Genomic DNA, 16567 nt, shown 5'->3' with positions numbered 1-16567 from the left:
TCTCTAATGAGGAACGTTTTAGAGTCAGCCAAGGTCCACAGAAAATATGCAAGTAGCTTTCACATTTTCCAAGAATATTGTTACAGGTTATGTATAAACTTGTCCTCAGAAGATGGTCTACCTGGACGCAAGGCCAGAGATTTAAGTCATGGGTTCTTTCTGTTGCTATTAAAGAATTATCTACCCCTCCAAAAACCCAAAAACTAAATCAATGCTTGCCTAACCTCCCACATAATTAGTTATTTTGCTTGGAACATCATCTGTTGGCTGATAGTTTTAGAATAAATTGTTAGAAAGGCCTTTGAAGTTTTTGCTTTTTAATTTAACACTGTTCACAAACTATTCATTCTCTGCTTGTACTTCCTTCAAAGAAGAAAAAAAAGAAAACATAACCAGTGTAGTTAAGTACAGACCTACCATGTCTATCTAACATTATCTTATATTATCTATCCTGTAATACTGAAAAATATTATGCAACTTATTAAAGAGATCCCATGGGGAGATATAAGGAAGCATTTGGAATACTCACATTCCCTGGCTGTGCTCAAAATAAATAACCTTTGTGTGCACAACTTTGTCTGTTGTTGGTTTGTGGGTAAAACAAATTGGCAACGTTGAGAGTTTGTACATTTTCTTAGACCAAATGTCATGATTAAATATTTAGTGCCAAGAAAAAGTCAGGAAATTTTTGTTTTCCCCTCTGAATACTTCATTTATAGTATGCTCCATGCCCTATTCTGAAGAGCTTTGTGGCTTTGTGAGGTAAAAGCACAAGTATTTAATATGCCAGACTTCCAGAAGGTCTAATTTTTCAAGAGACTGAGTGCTATGAACTCCCATTGACTCGAAATGAGTTCAGGACATCCAGTACCTTTCCAGGTTCAAGTTCCCAATGATTTATGAGTAAACACCTCCAACAATTGCATGGTGATGGAAAGAACCCTGGCCACCTTCTCAATCCCTATACAGACACGACTGGGGCCCAGCATTACCTCCCCAGACACGACTTTGGGAACTCAGAGCTACAGTGGGTTTTTGGGTTGCTGCAAAACAGACAAATAGATCCAGAAGTTCCTAGGGGAAGAGTAGGGACTGCCATGTCCCTACTGAGCTTGGGAAAGGCTGGTGTGTGTATGGGTTTCAGCTTTACACACAAGTGTACCTGAAGATAGCAACAGCATGGCATAAGATGCCACTATGCAGCTTAAACAGCTTGATATATAGGAATTCCAGGATTTGAGATGCATTGAAAAAGAAAGAGCTCAAATCAAGGATAAATACTTACCTGCCTAAGATTTTTTTTTGTAACAGAAAAGCCAACATACTTTTCTTGTCTCTTCGGGAGTGGCAAAGTGTCAGTGAAAAGTTCCACTTTGGACAGCTGAGCTAAGGGAACAGCAGCCAGATTAGGTTTTATTAATCACTATAAACTCACATTGCTACTGCCTCAGTGCTACACCAAAGACTCTGACTGACTTAATAGCTATAAAACAATACTTCCTCTCCATTGTTTTCATTAGCTCACCACAAGGCTGTTATGTTCGTACAACACAAATATCTTTGAAAGTTACCTCTGGCATAATTGATATGTGAGTCTGATCACAAGCTCTTTAATTTAGTATATTTTCTGCTCACAGAGAGGAGATTTTTATAACCTCAGCACATTCAATTTAACTGGGGAATGGAGGGAGAGAAAAGCTAAAAGAGTAGAGCTATATCTGAGCCAACCAAAGAAGAAAAGTAGTATGTACCAGGGCTGGTAACACTGAAGAGGAGACAGAAGAGCTGGTTGGCAGGAGCCACTGCAAGCAAAGTGAAGGGGAGAAAAACATTTTTAGCATGATGCAAAACAGTGGACATTGGTGTTGCACACAAATACAGGTGGCAGGCCTGTGAAAGCAGGAGGAAGGAAGGACAGCCTGAACACTTTAAAATTCCCTCCTCCACCAAAAAAAGCCAAGACTGAGACTATTTCTTCTGGGCACAAAATCTTCCAACAAACATCCAAACCACTCCCATCCTGTCCACACTGAAAAGCTGTGGAGTGGCATCTCAGCAGAGACATGTGTTCACCAGCAAAGCATTTCTCCTCACTGTGTAAGAGGTCACATTCTCCAAAACAGCCACATTTTGTGGTCAAAAAGGCAGGATGAGGCAGGAGACTCTGGTAACTTGGGTTTCTGGCTTGCTGGAAACACCACTTTTTTTCTCTTTTTTTGGACATGAACACAGTGTTGACAGATGACAGAGAGGAAGATGGTGTCCTAAGTATATGCAGCTCTTGGAAAAGTATGCATTTTTTTTCTGAGGAGTCACAAATATTTCAATGCAGCATTGTACTCACTAGAAACAATGCAAAAAGGGCAAGAAGTTGAACAGAGTAATTCTGAACTGTAATTAAAGTTTCTTGTTCTCTAACTATCTCTTAAGACAGACTTAAGAGGCAATGCATAAACTGCTTACCTGTAGTGGGGAAAATAAAAACAGTGTCTGGGGAAGTACTTGAGTTCTTAAGAGTATTATCATTTATTCTTTTTCTTCCTTCATCATGTAGATCACTCTAGGGATGAAAAACAGATCCAGAAGTCTCATCAAGGTGAGTATTGATGCTGAAACTTCAAACTATGCTTTTTAAAGTAATCATTGAACTTCCTCTGGAAGCACAATCCAAAAATATAATGAAGCTTATCTGAAGCTTTACTGAAGTGCTAGAGCCCAATAAAAATTTGGGTCTCAGAAAGGAAGAGAATTAGAAAGCAGGAAATGGTCTGGACAAACAGTTCTTTGAAGACAGAACTGAAGCATCCATGGGTTAGATTCACAGCTAACAAGAACTGTCACTTTAGGTTCCATGTATGATGTATTAAGCACATGCAAGAATCTGGCCTTCCATGCAGCTTCCCCATGGCACTACAAGCATCTCTGGAGGCTCCCTCACACAAAGTGCAGACACTGAGAACAAGATGGGCCCCCATTCTGATGATCCCTTCTACTGTAATGTTAGCCCAACCTTCTTTCTGCCTCCATTCCCAGGCAAACGGGAATGTCAGATAAGAAAAGCTGAGAAGTGCTGTTCATGCCTGGTAGTTACCCAAGGAGAAAGTGAAGATCTTACTACAACTTAAAGGAAAGCAGTGCAAAAGGGACAGAAAGAAAGCAGAAACTGAAGCTGTGATACATGTACATATGTAAATATGTGAAAACAAATGCCTCAAGTCTTGGCTGATACTTCATGTCGATAAACTCTTACTGCAGATGATTTCAAGAAGAGCGGAAAAACGTCCCACTGTCAGGGTAATTCCTGTCATCATCACCAACTAAATGAATGTAGGGAGCTGGTTTACGTCTGCACATGAAGACTTTCAGCATAACAGAGCAAGCAATAAAGTTGACATATAGAAGTCATTAAATGAAAATAACTTACATTTCTGACAACAGTACCCTGTGAATTGCTTGTCAGCAGTGTTTTGAGGTAGGATACTCAAAAATCAAAAACCTTTCTCAGCTCAGCTGTCCCACAGAAGAGAATATAACTCTAATTTTAATTCAAACTTGCAGCACTTAAGTCCTCCCTTAGTCCCCTAATGCTGTTTCTAATATCTGAGAACATGTTCCTCAGGGAGAATGGAAAAGAATTAAATTCCTCGCATTTCAATACCACTAATCCTGATTTAATTTTCAATATAGCCCTAATTCTGTCATGTTTACCAAGAATAAATTCTTTTATTAAGACTTCAGTTTGGCATGCAGGATACAATAGATTTATTGCTTGCTTGAAGTTAAAAACATCAAGAGAAAAAAAAAAAGACTGGTTTCTGCAGCATCTGTATTAATCATCTACTTTGGCCTTTCCTTATCACAAGTAAAATATACAGTATTTTTGCTGCCTCTTCTCTGACATAACAGCCTCAAGTTTCAATACCATTACAATAAGTTAAATTTCCAAGTGAGACTGGCTGTGTTACAGGACCTTCTAGGTTTTTCAACTTAGTTTCTACTCACATTAGGCACTTTGTTTTCATGGCGACCATTTTAAATATAAATATTTCTATCTGGAGGAAACACAGCTTTTTGGTGGTTTCATTTCTTTGCATGTTTTCCTCAAACTGACATAAAAGGGGGAACAAAAAAAAAAGTGATTCTGGTAATAATGAAGCTCTCCCTTACTTTGCTTATAAAACTAGCTAAAAAAAAATAAAAGTAAATTTGTCTAAAATACTTGTTTTCTATTGGTGACAAACAGGAAACACATTTCTGAAGATGCAAATCATAACAGAAACATCAATGTTTCTGAACAAAGCCCCGCAAAGAGTCTCTCTATAAACAGACAGATTACTTTTCTTTATTTTTGTAAAAAGCTGACTTCCACAGAACTCCTGCAAAATAAGTTTGCAGGCCAAGTATGGAATTCAAAACAGTTCCTACTGAGACATTCTGTGCCTATGAACTTACAAGGTTACTGTACACGCTATCAGCTTGTTTTGCCAAAGTTATATGAGACATTTCAAACACAAGCTTTCCAACAAGTGCTGCTGTGCCGATTTAACCTGCTACATCTGGAATCACCCCTCAATAAAACATAGCTGGAAGCATGTGCACAAGCACACTAACACTCTTGTGTAAGTATTTTAAATATGTTCACAGGAAGCATAAAATAAAGTGACTTATCTGTAGTATTTTATCTGCTACACAGACTAAGTCACATTCCACACATTTTAATGTTGAAAGCTTTAAAAATAGTCCAGTTTGTTTCTTGATGTTACTGGTCTAAACCTTCAAGTTTTACTGTGGGAATACACTAAGACACTGACACGTAAAATGAGCTCAAGCACGTAAGGAAGCAGAGTGCATATGTCTCCACTAATGCAGAGTGCTGGCATGTGTAAAGCATGGGATGCTGCCCAAGGGTCTATGTGTAATCCTAGATACGGAGGATCCAACATCTGCCCCTGCTGCAGCTGCTGGTGGGCCCAAGGCAGGCTGCACTACCTTTGCCTTGCAGCCACTCTTGCAACACAGATTTCAGATAATACAAAAGACTGGCAATTACAGGGGACACATCACTCTACCACCTGCAGAGCATCATTAAAACCCATGGATGCTCGGGCATGGGTATTTCCAACGACAATGCATCATTTACCAGGCATCTGTATGCAGCATATATTTAATGTACTCCTCAAAACCACCGATCAGAAATACCAATGCATTTCTGAGGAGCCAGCTGTAAAATAAACAAGTTTGCTGTTTTGTTTTTTTTTTTTTTAATTAACATTGTTGCTCCTATACCACTGGAAATTGTAACTCTAAACCTCTAAGCCCAATGGTTTTGAGGAAAAAAGTTTCTACCCCAATTATTGTTTTGTGCAGGTTACAGTGAATATTTAAAAATTATTATTTTAACAGGGGTGCTAAAAGCTTTATTACAAGGTCCCAAGTTCCCATACAGTCTACATCTTCAAAGTTAATTGTAGGTGATTAAGCCACAGTCATTAGGGGTTAATGTTATGAATAAACAAGATATTAAAACCTGAGTCTTGTTTAGACTGGTTACAAGAATGATCATTTTTCAGCTCTGGTCAAGTAGATTAGAAATACAATATAAACAACAGTAGAAAGTTTACGCTGATGTTTTCGTAGGTTAGGATCACAAAAGCAAGGGAAAAATGTATACCATAAGGATAATATCAGCCACCTCTTAAGAAACGGCACCTGTTATTTAAGTTAGAAAGATCTTACAAAGATACTGCCAGTGAAAACAATTAAAACAACAAGCTTTAAGCTCTTTGAAGATCCTGCCTTCCTTTTCCTATACTGACACTTAAAATTTCATGCTCACAAACTAGAACAGTGGAGATACAAAAGTTAATCACAGAACAGACAGTGGGCTGGTTGTTTTTCGATCAGCACAAGATTTTCTGCTTTCATTAGGATGTTAGGACATTGGGCTGGACTAACTGAGAGAGTGAATTACTTCAGAGAAGAAATATCCTATTTACAATCACTGAAACCATGTCCAGCAGGGAGGCAGCAGGGCTAGGCACATAAGGCTGGGCAGACAACATGAGAGGATGATGGAAAGGGAGCTCTGACACCACTCCTGCCCAGCTGCCAGTGCATCAACACCCCCCTCCACCTCACAGCCATCCCTGTTCCTCATCTCAGGTCACAAGGAAATCTTAGACGGTACATCTGTGTCTGTGAGGGGCACAAAAAATGCACACCCAGTAGCTGACAGAGCTATGTCAGCAAAATCCCTGGTATAGATGCAGATATACCAACAAAACTGAGCCACACTGGCAGCAGCAGTTCCTCTAGTACAGCCCTCCCTTTGTATGCTCTGGGACATAATTATGAAGGTAAATACACCATGAAAAAAGAACAAATGCATAAAACGAGGAAAAAGGATACCCTTAGTCAGCAATCATGGAAATAATGTTGGGTTTTGATACTTTGAGAACAGGGATAATCCAGATAGATGGGGCAGCAAGACAGGCTATGAACTGACGCAGCAACAGGAGACTGCCTCTAGCACTGCCCAAGGAGATGCAACCACATTTTTTTGGCAGCTGGTGGCCCCCAGAAGTGAGCATGGGGTAAAGAAGGCCACCAGTCTTGGTGCCTTCCTGCTCTCTCCAGCTGGGAACAACCTTATCCCCATATTCAGCTTGTTCCCTTACTGCTGCTACTCTTGCCCAAGAGCAAAGAGGGGTGATCAGCACTGCTGCTACTCGACTGAGAACTGCCCAAAGACATCAGCTGGAGACAACAGAAGTACCTCGCAGTAAGGGATCAGAAAACAGTGGAGACCAATATAAGACTGTCTTTTGTTTCCCCTCAGGATTTCTGTAAGAAAGAAAATAAGTGGGTTTCTTGATGTTTTTTGGTTTTGTGCGTTTTAAGCAAAAATATGAAATTATGGGTGTGCTGAAGCAAAATGTCTTGGGGGAAGAAAGAGAACCAATGTTAGCTTTCACAGGATACATGCCAAAAGCTCTCTGGAGTACGTTTCAGATTGTCTTTCCAAATGTGGTTAGCTGGTTATATATCTTCTCCCCAGTATGTTTCTCTCTCACTATTTGGGCTGCAGCAGCTACCCAAGAGCTGAACAGGAGGAATAAACAGTCAGCATGACTGCTGCAAGACCCCAAGGGCTCCAGGCCATGAGAATTCATTTGGCAGAGCTCATCTGCAGACATCAGACTTCCAGATCAGTAATCAGGATTAATCCACTGAAAACACAGACATTATTGTATTGCCAGTCAAAGAAATAAAACATTCTGGGCAGTATTTCATATGCATACACACATGCTTTTAGGAATCAACATATTCCGCTGTTACAATTTTTTAATGCAAGCTGGCACACAGTACTTTCTGCCGCTTATTGGGGTACTAATGTTATCAGTCACACTGAAATCCACGGGAACCACCAATAAGTTAAGGAAAAACAATTAAAAAAAAAAGCGGTTTTGGGTTGTGAATGACAGACTCCTTGATTAAAGTAATCTCAATTCACCACCAAAACATAGCCATTGAGTGACAGTGAAGAATTGTGAAGCTGCACACAGTCAAGTCAGGCAGAGGGTGGTAGAAAACCATGAAATTTAGGCTAAATGCCAAACTCTGCTCCAGAGAACATTTACATGAGAAGACAAAAAAAAAAAAAGAAGAAAAACCAAAGAAAGCAATCTGCTGGGATTGCCTTTTATCTGTTTTCTTTTTTTGTTCATGTAAATTGGACAAATGTTACCAGAAGAGACTAGAAAAGACATCGCTTCTGAAAGTAGAAACAGTATTTTTGGAAGAAAATGTGCAGGACAATGTCTACTCTCTCTCAGTCTTGACTTCCCCAAAAATGAAGAAAAACAAAGTATAAATACCCAAATAAAGATTCCAAGAGAGCTACAAAAACATCACCCATTCCTGCTGCAGAAAATCCTCTGAGTCATACAACAAAATACATACCAAAACATTAGTTTTGGGAAATCCGTGAGTGGGAATAAAATGTTAGGAAGCAGTCCCTTCAACAAAAATCTCTGAAGGCAGAAAATCATTAGCCAGTAATAGGAGAGATGACAAATGTATCAGTGTTTTCACAAGGCAAGCTGAGATAGACAGAAAAGTTTACTAGAATATGTGAAACACCAAAAAAGCACTTCTTAATAATAACTGTTCATCACAGAGCATGGTTCCAAAAGCCTAAGGTTGAAATCCTCAGTGTTAGCCCTGTCAACAGTGTTGAAGATCAGAGGCAAGGCACCTTCTAGTATTAAAGTCTATGCAACATGGGCCATTTGCCTCCAATCACCTACCAATTGGAAGGACTTACATTTACATACGTAGGAGATGTTATTACCTGGCTTTTCATTAGACATTCCTTCTTTCGGAATGTAGCTGTACTTCACTGCATGTAAGCAGGCAGACACTGTGGGAAGGCAGGCACTTCTCAGGTGCCAAGGCAAAGAACAATGTTAGTTTTTTCTAAGGTTAACTTTTGTTACTCTGCTAACATTTGCTTTAATGTTTAGAAGATTGAAAATTGTAGGAGACTATGGCCAGTATCAACACATACATATCTGAAAGTATGTGCTTTTAAAGAGTTGAGCTTGTGCAAAAACATCACCAGTATGTTAGACGTATCTAAAATGTTTTAAGGTAGTTACCATTTCATTCCCATATATTACCATGAGGTTACATGTAAGAGTTACAGCTGTTTGGGAATCCTGAAATGACACCACATGGTTACTGCATGCTGCTTACTTGAGCATTATGTTTGCAATACCAGAGTAGATTCAAGGCATCACGTATCTTCCCTTTCCTACAGCTACACAAAGGCAGAGCTGAAGCTGCTTTGGTGCCCCAACTCTCAAACAGCCTGTAATTTGCAGAGAGAGAAAGGATTAACTGGTCCTGGGTTTGCCGAGTGCCTTGTACACAAGGTCCTGAATAGAGCCAGCTTTGTTAGGGAAAACAACAATTTCAGAAGGGTAGTGCTTCACAAAAATGTTCTGGGTCAACATGGTTTTGCTTTGGCACAGCCTAGCCACGGCCAGACAGCTGAATGCCTGCTGGCCTGTGTCTCAGCACTGTCAGTCCCCAGGACTACACAAGGGAGGTGTGGGGTGGCTGAGCCATTGCACCAGCTGCTGTGGGCTGCCCATGGCCCCTTGCATGATCCCCAAGGCTGAGCCCACCCAGCTTGACCCCCAGGCACTGTGCTCCTCACTCACTGAGCCTGCTCTGAAAAGAGCATGGACTTAGGAATGGGAGCTGTCAGAATATTGTAAGTTTTTACTCAACTTCTGACCAGAAGAAAACTTGAATTCCATTCATCCAACATGCTTACATAAAGCAAACGAGCTGAAGACATGATGATGTATTCCGTTATTGCAGTTCCTCTGGATATATAGTTCAAACATTTTTAATACCCCCCCAGCTTACAGAGACCAAGAAGAAAAACAGAGAATTGACCATCAGAGAAAGCACGGACAGAAAAATTTCTGGACGCATGCTATTCACAAAGACAATACTGTTAAGTTCTCCACTTTACAAATATGATTTATAAAAAAAAGTTTTGTTATTGAGCCTGAGACCTTACAGTGATTTGGACTTATCTCTGGTTTTACATTAGCACAGATTTCTCCCTCTTTTCTGCATACAGGTGAACAGTACTTCTTTCATTTCACTGAAATATGCAACCAGATCTTTATCTACACTCAAGTTATCAAGCTTTAGATTACTAAGAATCAAGAGCTAGCTAATGCCCTAATACAGTAGCTGTACTACCACTGTGATTAAAAACTAATGCAATCAGTGCCCCAAGAGCTACATGTACAAAACAGCATAGGCTTTGTTGCAGCATCTTTCAGAAGTAGGACTTGCTTGGGGCTTGCTGCACAGGGCTTTGAGTGTTCATAAAGGCTAGCTCAGTACTTGTGTTGCAACGTGTGTTGCACTTTCTTACTAAACTGCATTTGGCATCTGGCTTTGCCATTGCTGTATTGAGCCTGACATATGGCTGAGGCACCAGCATGGAGGTTGCTAGTGGCAGGCAGAGGAGGGTGAATCTGCATTTGGACCACATCAAATTCTGCCATTGCCTCTGTCACAGCATAGTGGTAGGTGCTGGTTTGGGATGAGCAAGTCAAGGGCCCTCATGCAACACCACTCACTACTCCGCAGCAAAGAAAACCTAAATTGGCAGGAACACCCCTAAAGATCATGTCATACCTTTCAGCTTTGTAAAGCACTGTGGTGAAGGCAGAGAAAAGAAACATGAACTTTGAAGTTACTGTTGGATGGGGTTTGCTCCTCAGCCTTTCTTTCCAGCTGGGACTTCTTTCTTTTCTTAAAGTGACATGAATATTTTTTCTCCTCTCAAACAATTGATTAGAACTACTACCAAAGAGAATGAGCAAGCGATACACTGCATACAGCAAAGGATTTATATTTCCTGAAGTAAAAGCTGAATTATGATGAACCTAAAATTGCAGTATTTCTCTTTTCAATTTTGAACTGAATTTAAAAACAGGTTCTCTACTGCATGCTGCATCCCCAGGCTTGTGATCACAATTGAGTTTCAGGTATTGTGCAGTTACTGTATGGAAAGAAGAACAGATGAAAAAAGGCATACACCACAAGTTCTGGACAGTTAGCACACCATGTCCAAGTGAATACAGCGTTCATACTATGAGCTCACCCCGCCAGAAAAAAAAAAAAAAAAAAAAAAAAAGAAAAGGAGTGAGTTAACATATAAACTAAACCTCAGATGAAATAATTTGGAGAGAAAGAAGTACGGGACAAGTTTAAATTATATTTATTTGGCTCTGGAAGCAAAGTTTTCAGGGAACAGTGCTTCCTTTTGCATCAAGTCACATTACAGCCAGACACTACTTAAAAGACAACTCTCAAACCAGTAGCCTAAAGAAGAAAAAAAAAAAAAAGAAGCAAGAGCAGCATGAAAATAATAAAGCTTGTAAACTATTCAAGATATTTCCCTAATGCATTTCTAAATTGGAAATCCTTATGAGAGGGAGCCAGGAAATGACTGCAGTAGTCACAGAATCAGTACATTTCGTCAAGGTACAACATGAGCATTTTTACCCCTGCCCTCATTCCTGCCAAGCACAGGTAACTATGAAATACACTAAATTCAAATACTCCAGAACCTCCCCTGTGTGTGGGGTAGATTACCACAGCAAAAGCTTTCAACATCAGTGTCTCTTTGAGGGTGCTTCTGGTACAGCTAGGCAGCATGAGAGGGCTGTCAGACCTCATGTGTCTACCAAAGCTAGACTGAACATGACTTCTTCATTGGTGCTATTGACTTCAGGGAATTCCTTCAAACAAGGTCCATCAGACATACCCCTCTCTGCAACCAGGAAAAACAGGCTCCTTTCTAGTCAGATTAATCTGCTGTCTTTAAATGCCATATTTAAAACCACACTCGTGCACATACACACAAGCACATATTACAGTGATTTGGCTTGTAAACACATATCCCATAGCTCCTACTGCCACTATGATGTGGAGCCTTTCCTGAAAAACTCTTCTGTTGTATTTCATGTGATGATTTATCTGTGCTCCACAATACAACATCCACCTCACCCCACCACACACTGCTGGTGTTCTTATACCTCTGCCTACTGCTGCCCAACAGTCCTGCCAGTGAAGGCAGCCAGCATGCTGCCACTGGGGTAACAGCACAGTACGAAAAATTCAACAGCTTTAGTAATGAAGTGCTTGCTTACCAAATGACCTAATGCAGCCAGTCAGTGACATCCAGAACAGTTTATTCCTAGCTTTCTGTGATTGCTGTGATAGGATTCTTCAATTATTAGCTTTTTCTTTTTCCACTGCAACAAAAGACATCATATGTTTGCATAAAAAAAGACAACAAAAAATGTAAAGAGATGCAAGTTACAAATGTTGACTTACATGAGTGGCCACCATAATCTCTCCTATTGTGGCCAGTAAGATGCACTTGTGAGAAACCACTTTGAATATATAAATTGGGTCTGAGGGAGATTACTAGAAAAAAAGTGTAGAAGGCAGCACCTCACAGGATTCCTAATATTCAATGTATCAACTCATTATGAATCAACTTTTGCAGAGCCTATTTCTCCAAGGCATCTTGGCAGACACTGTATGGCAATGCATGAACAGTTCACCTGGGTATTTTCAGGTCAGACTATATCTGAAATCAGCCAGTGCAACATCAGGCAGAAAGCACCCTTCCTCTCTAAAAACAGAAACTGACAGCTTTGTACAGGCCCCTTACAGCTCATCTTCTTGAAGCTGGGGCAGCTGCACTTACATGGTCACTCCTTTCACCTCATCTTTACTGGCAGGGCTGCTCCTGAGTAACCACATCTAATAATGCTCTGGCAGAGGTCTATTAGTCATCAGCAGGTTAAAAGGTCAAGACTAGTAAATCTACTTAAGGCATACACCCAGTAGGCAGGGGCAAAGATGTCAGCCAAACACGCTCAGCACAGCCACTGCTAATGGGTCTCCACGTCCCTGGATCTACAATATGCCTGAGCAGGCAGAGGAAGTGCACAACGTTCACAGGTGCTACCTCAGAGAAGAGTCTATCCAGGCTCTGACAGACTGCCATGATCTTATAGGCACAGATACTTAATGTCTTAAGTAGTACAATAAATCCAACATGCTCGTATTTCCCAGACAGAAAAACCAGTTGCCAACACAATTACGACAGCAGTTCTCAAATGGATTTACCCACATTCTTGCCTACCTCCATATGAGGTTGAACATCAGCACATCTAACAGCTTTAAAGCTGAAAGTTTACTGCCAGAATTTTAATCAAAAGTGTTAGGAACATCATCTAGAATACAGGCTTAGAGGAGAGAAAAATCAGGTAAAGGCAAAAAAAACTGAATGAGCAATTAAAATACAATTCTGGTAGAATTAAAAAGAACCTTTGGCCTGAACCTCACTGCCACTTTCCTACAGAAGTACAAGACAGTTTTGTGACACTGATCAAAACCTTCAAGTCACAGCTCCTTGAGTAGAATTTTTATACATGCTATACAAGCAAAAAGCTCAGCTGTTTCTACCTCCTCGCAGCATTGGCAAGGTTATCATTACACTGTGTCACTGCTGTAAAACAAATCCAGTCATCTACAATTGCACCACAGAGAAGATGGCTCTGCTGAAAACAGGGGAGGGACTGCATCTGCTGGGGTGTGCCAAGCGAAACTCATCAGCATCACAGCACAATACATGACTAAGCATGTATTCAGGTATGTCAATACTCAACCACCCATTTGAAAATAAAGGTAATTCCTTCTTGTGACCCCTTTCTCACCAATCTGTAAACATGGGAAAAGACAGAACACTGCAAATGAAGTTTAAGAGGCCTTAACAAGAAACAATGACACATCACCAGATACAAAACAGCCATTTGCACTGTTAATATTTTAAACATTTAAATGTATCAATTAAGAAATATTAGAAATATGGATATTAGAAATTAGGCTCCTATCTCTAAAACGAGAAAGGAGACTGCAGATACACTTGACAGAGACTTCATGTTAATATACGTCTGTAGGGTAAATAAGTAAGTAAATGTTGCCTTTTTAGTTCTAATTATGAAAGATAATACTTACGTTATCAATACTAGTTTCTAATGATTAAGTCCAGAACAATCTATTAGTTTTCAGCTTAAATTACCCAGACCTTGTAGAAAAAAGCTCTCTCTCTTCTGGAGATTTTTCCCCAGTAAAGCAGAATAACTAAATAATCACTTAAAAAATAAATAAAACAGCCAAAGATAAAAACAAAAAAAAAGAAAAAAAACCTCAAAAAACAAAACACTACTTGGCTTCACTTCCTCCTCCAAAATTGAAAACCACATTCTTTTCCACCCTGTATGTGAAGTAATTTCTAATAAAAATATTAGACAACAGAAAAAAAACATGAGGAAAGTAGAAAATTTGGATTCAAAACATGAGCTGCTTCTCAGTATGACAAAGGTGTATTTTTCTCATTAGAGAAACAGTCATTAAAAATAAAGGTAACGAAGGCTTCCTTGAACTCGTCTGAAGCACACTGATCACAACCTTACAGTCTGCTGATACCTAGCAGGAAAGTCAAAGCAATGAAGCAAGTTTGCTTTCTGCCTGGTAGAAGTACCAGTAATTCTCTCACATACACACTGTCAATAAATTCTGCATGTGGGTTGGTATATTGGCTGCACGACAAGGAAAGTCTTGCCTTTCTTTTCTTGCCTGTATGCAACTTCAGTAGAGTAAATAAAACGGAAAAACAGTGGTTCACACTCCCTTTGTGTACTAGAATTATTAGAGTAAAATCCTATGATATATCTGCATCAATATTTACTTCTGAATTATGTTTGTATGTAAATACAGACCTGCTATACTGCATATGCCATTCATTTATCTTAGAAAGAAGTGAACTAAGAGAAACATTGTAATAATTATACAGCTGTTTTCTGGAAGCCAGTGTTTGTAGTTACACTGGCTTAAGATTTCTAATGAGCCAGATCACCTTATGAACATTTATCCTATGAAGTTCTGGGTCACTTATGTCCTGTTGAATTATTGAATATTTTACTTGTCAAAGAACCCACAAAGCTCTACCTTAAAGGGCAAAAGAGCTTCATATTGGCACTGCTTTGCATAACTACATGCTTTACCCGACCACCTGAAGGATTCATACAAATACTCTGTTACAAAAAGCCGAATCAAGAAAGTCTGTCAAACACAATGTGAAGTCATCTGTGTATTTTATTGAATGTCAGGTTGAACCTTGGACTTACCTTTGTAGGAGGAAAGCGTGACCACACAAAAATGTTTCACCTTGCTCTATAATTCCTTCTGTTCTCTATTAATGTATGATAAAAATAAATGGGAGATAAAATTTTGACTCCATAACTGAGCTTGAAGATGTTTCTACACACATTACTAATAATATCAATCCATTCATTAAGCTGGTTAGTAGCTGAAGAAGTAGCTATACACAGGTTCAGTGATATATATTTAAATATTTTAAAAAGAAGTCCTTGAGATATTATCACATTCCAGCATTTACCATAAAATAGCATTAGAAATATTGCTGGAGCCCTCTACATGCATGCATTCAGAAACCAATCACAGCTTCTGCCTCAGTAAAAAAGAAAATGGAGAGAGATAAAATAATTCTGCCCTTTGCATTTTTGCATAGGCAAGTGTAAGATAAAGACTTTGTGGATCTCCTTTCCCACATAAATACACAGAGGGGAACTCCCTATTGTGGGAGATCAGAGGGAAATCCAGACAGAAATCCTCTCCCCTGAGCAAGGGGCCAGCATCCACCTCTGCCACCCACACCCAGGCCTCCGCCAAGCTCTGGGAGCATGACACAGCTTCTCCTTCCCTTGTCAGCACCTCGCAAAGCTATCTCCCTCTCAGGGCTGCCCTCAGCTCCAGGATACCTCAACCCTGCGTTGGAAGCACAAAAGGTGCCACACTGTCCGAGGCTGGTATCTGGCTAAGCCCACCTCCAGGGAAGAAGCAGTGCTCCCAAAGGAATAAAACCATTCCCCTCTGTATGCTATTCTATAGTCATTTTGAAAACTGATATGTGAACTAATCATTAAAATTACTCCACAGAGGATATTAAAAGCAACTTTTCTTCCCCCACAACATGCACAAAGCAGGTTGGCTAAGTGCATATTAACCTATTTTCCTGTCTGCATATCTAAGACTCAAAGTTACAAATAAGATGCTGCTGACCTGCAGAGCTGGTTGTGTCTTACTGTACTGTGCAGAGTAGCTCTGCAGTATGTGCTGGGGAGTATTACGTTACTTATCACCTCTCTGACACAGTGTCAGCTCGAGATACCTACTCCCAAAAATATACCAGGTACCCGGGACAAGATTCTGCACTTCATTAAATATTTGGCACATTGTCTCGAATTCCCTTTGACACACAGGGTTATTTATACATCATGGCACATTGCATGCCTTTGTGATAAGATGGCATTACACAATACCGTACGTCAGGAATGCAGAAAACAGATTTAAACCAATCCCTGCTTCAAGACACTTTTACAAGGAAGCAGGTCACAAACTGAGTAATATCCATTCTATGCTCTGCAAAATGTATGCTAGTCATTTCCAGGAAATAAAGTCAACCACCGTAATCCTTTTCCCTTTCATATTCAGACCCTCCTCCTGCCTCCCCCCCCCATCAGAACAAAAGAAAGACAGTTTTATTTGTCTTAACAGGTTCACTGTTGGGTTGCATTTAGTTCTTTATGCAAACCTTATTCTTCCTAATGCATTTGCTAGGACACCTATGTTGACTTGGTGCAAGGGCAATGTTTCAGAGAGTTATTACAGCAAGAGGTATTTGGTTACTTCCACTAAATTCAGTTTTGAATACGCACCAACAGTTAATTCTTATGGAGCTTGCTTCCAAGGCTTAAACATGTACACCTCTCTGATATTCTTTCAACAACATTACTGTTTTGAACACAAATAATGTAGTGTCAGCTCTTACTTTTAAAAACCCATAGATAGAAATAGGAGTAACCTACATTCT

The 16567-nt window shown here is 39.8% G+C and overlaps 1 protein-coding gene across 3 annotated transcripts in view; it reads right to left on the bottom strand.

Moving 5' to 3' along the window:
- The window catches only part of MICAL2 (microtubule associated monooxygenase, calponin and LIM domain containing 2), a 65854-nt gene extending 54018 nt beyond the window's left edge, over window positions 1-11836 (bottom strand). For all 3 annotated transcript variants that reach the window (XM_031050258.2, XM_031050256.2, XM_031050257.2), the window contains exon 1: window positions 11748-11836. The gene's annotated coding sequence lies outside the window, so the exon portion shown is untranslated. The remainder of the gene's footprint in view (window positions 1-11747) is intronic.
- Between the last annotated feature and the right edge of the window lie 4731 nt (window positions 11837-16567).

Source organism: Melopsittacus undulatus, chromosome 8 (genome assembly GCF_012275295.1).
Source record: "Melopsittacus undulatus isolate bMelUnd1 chromosome 8, bMelUnd1.mat.Z, whole genome shotgun sequence".
Classification (NCBI taxonomy): domain Eukaryota; kingdom Metazoa; phylum Chordata; class Aves; order Psittaciformes; family Psittaculidae; genus Melopsittacus; species Melopsittacus undulatus.
The sequence above is the reverse complement of the archived record's forward strand: the minus strand, read 5'-3'. Positions and strand labels throughout refer to the sequence as shown.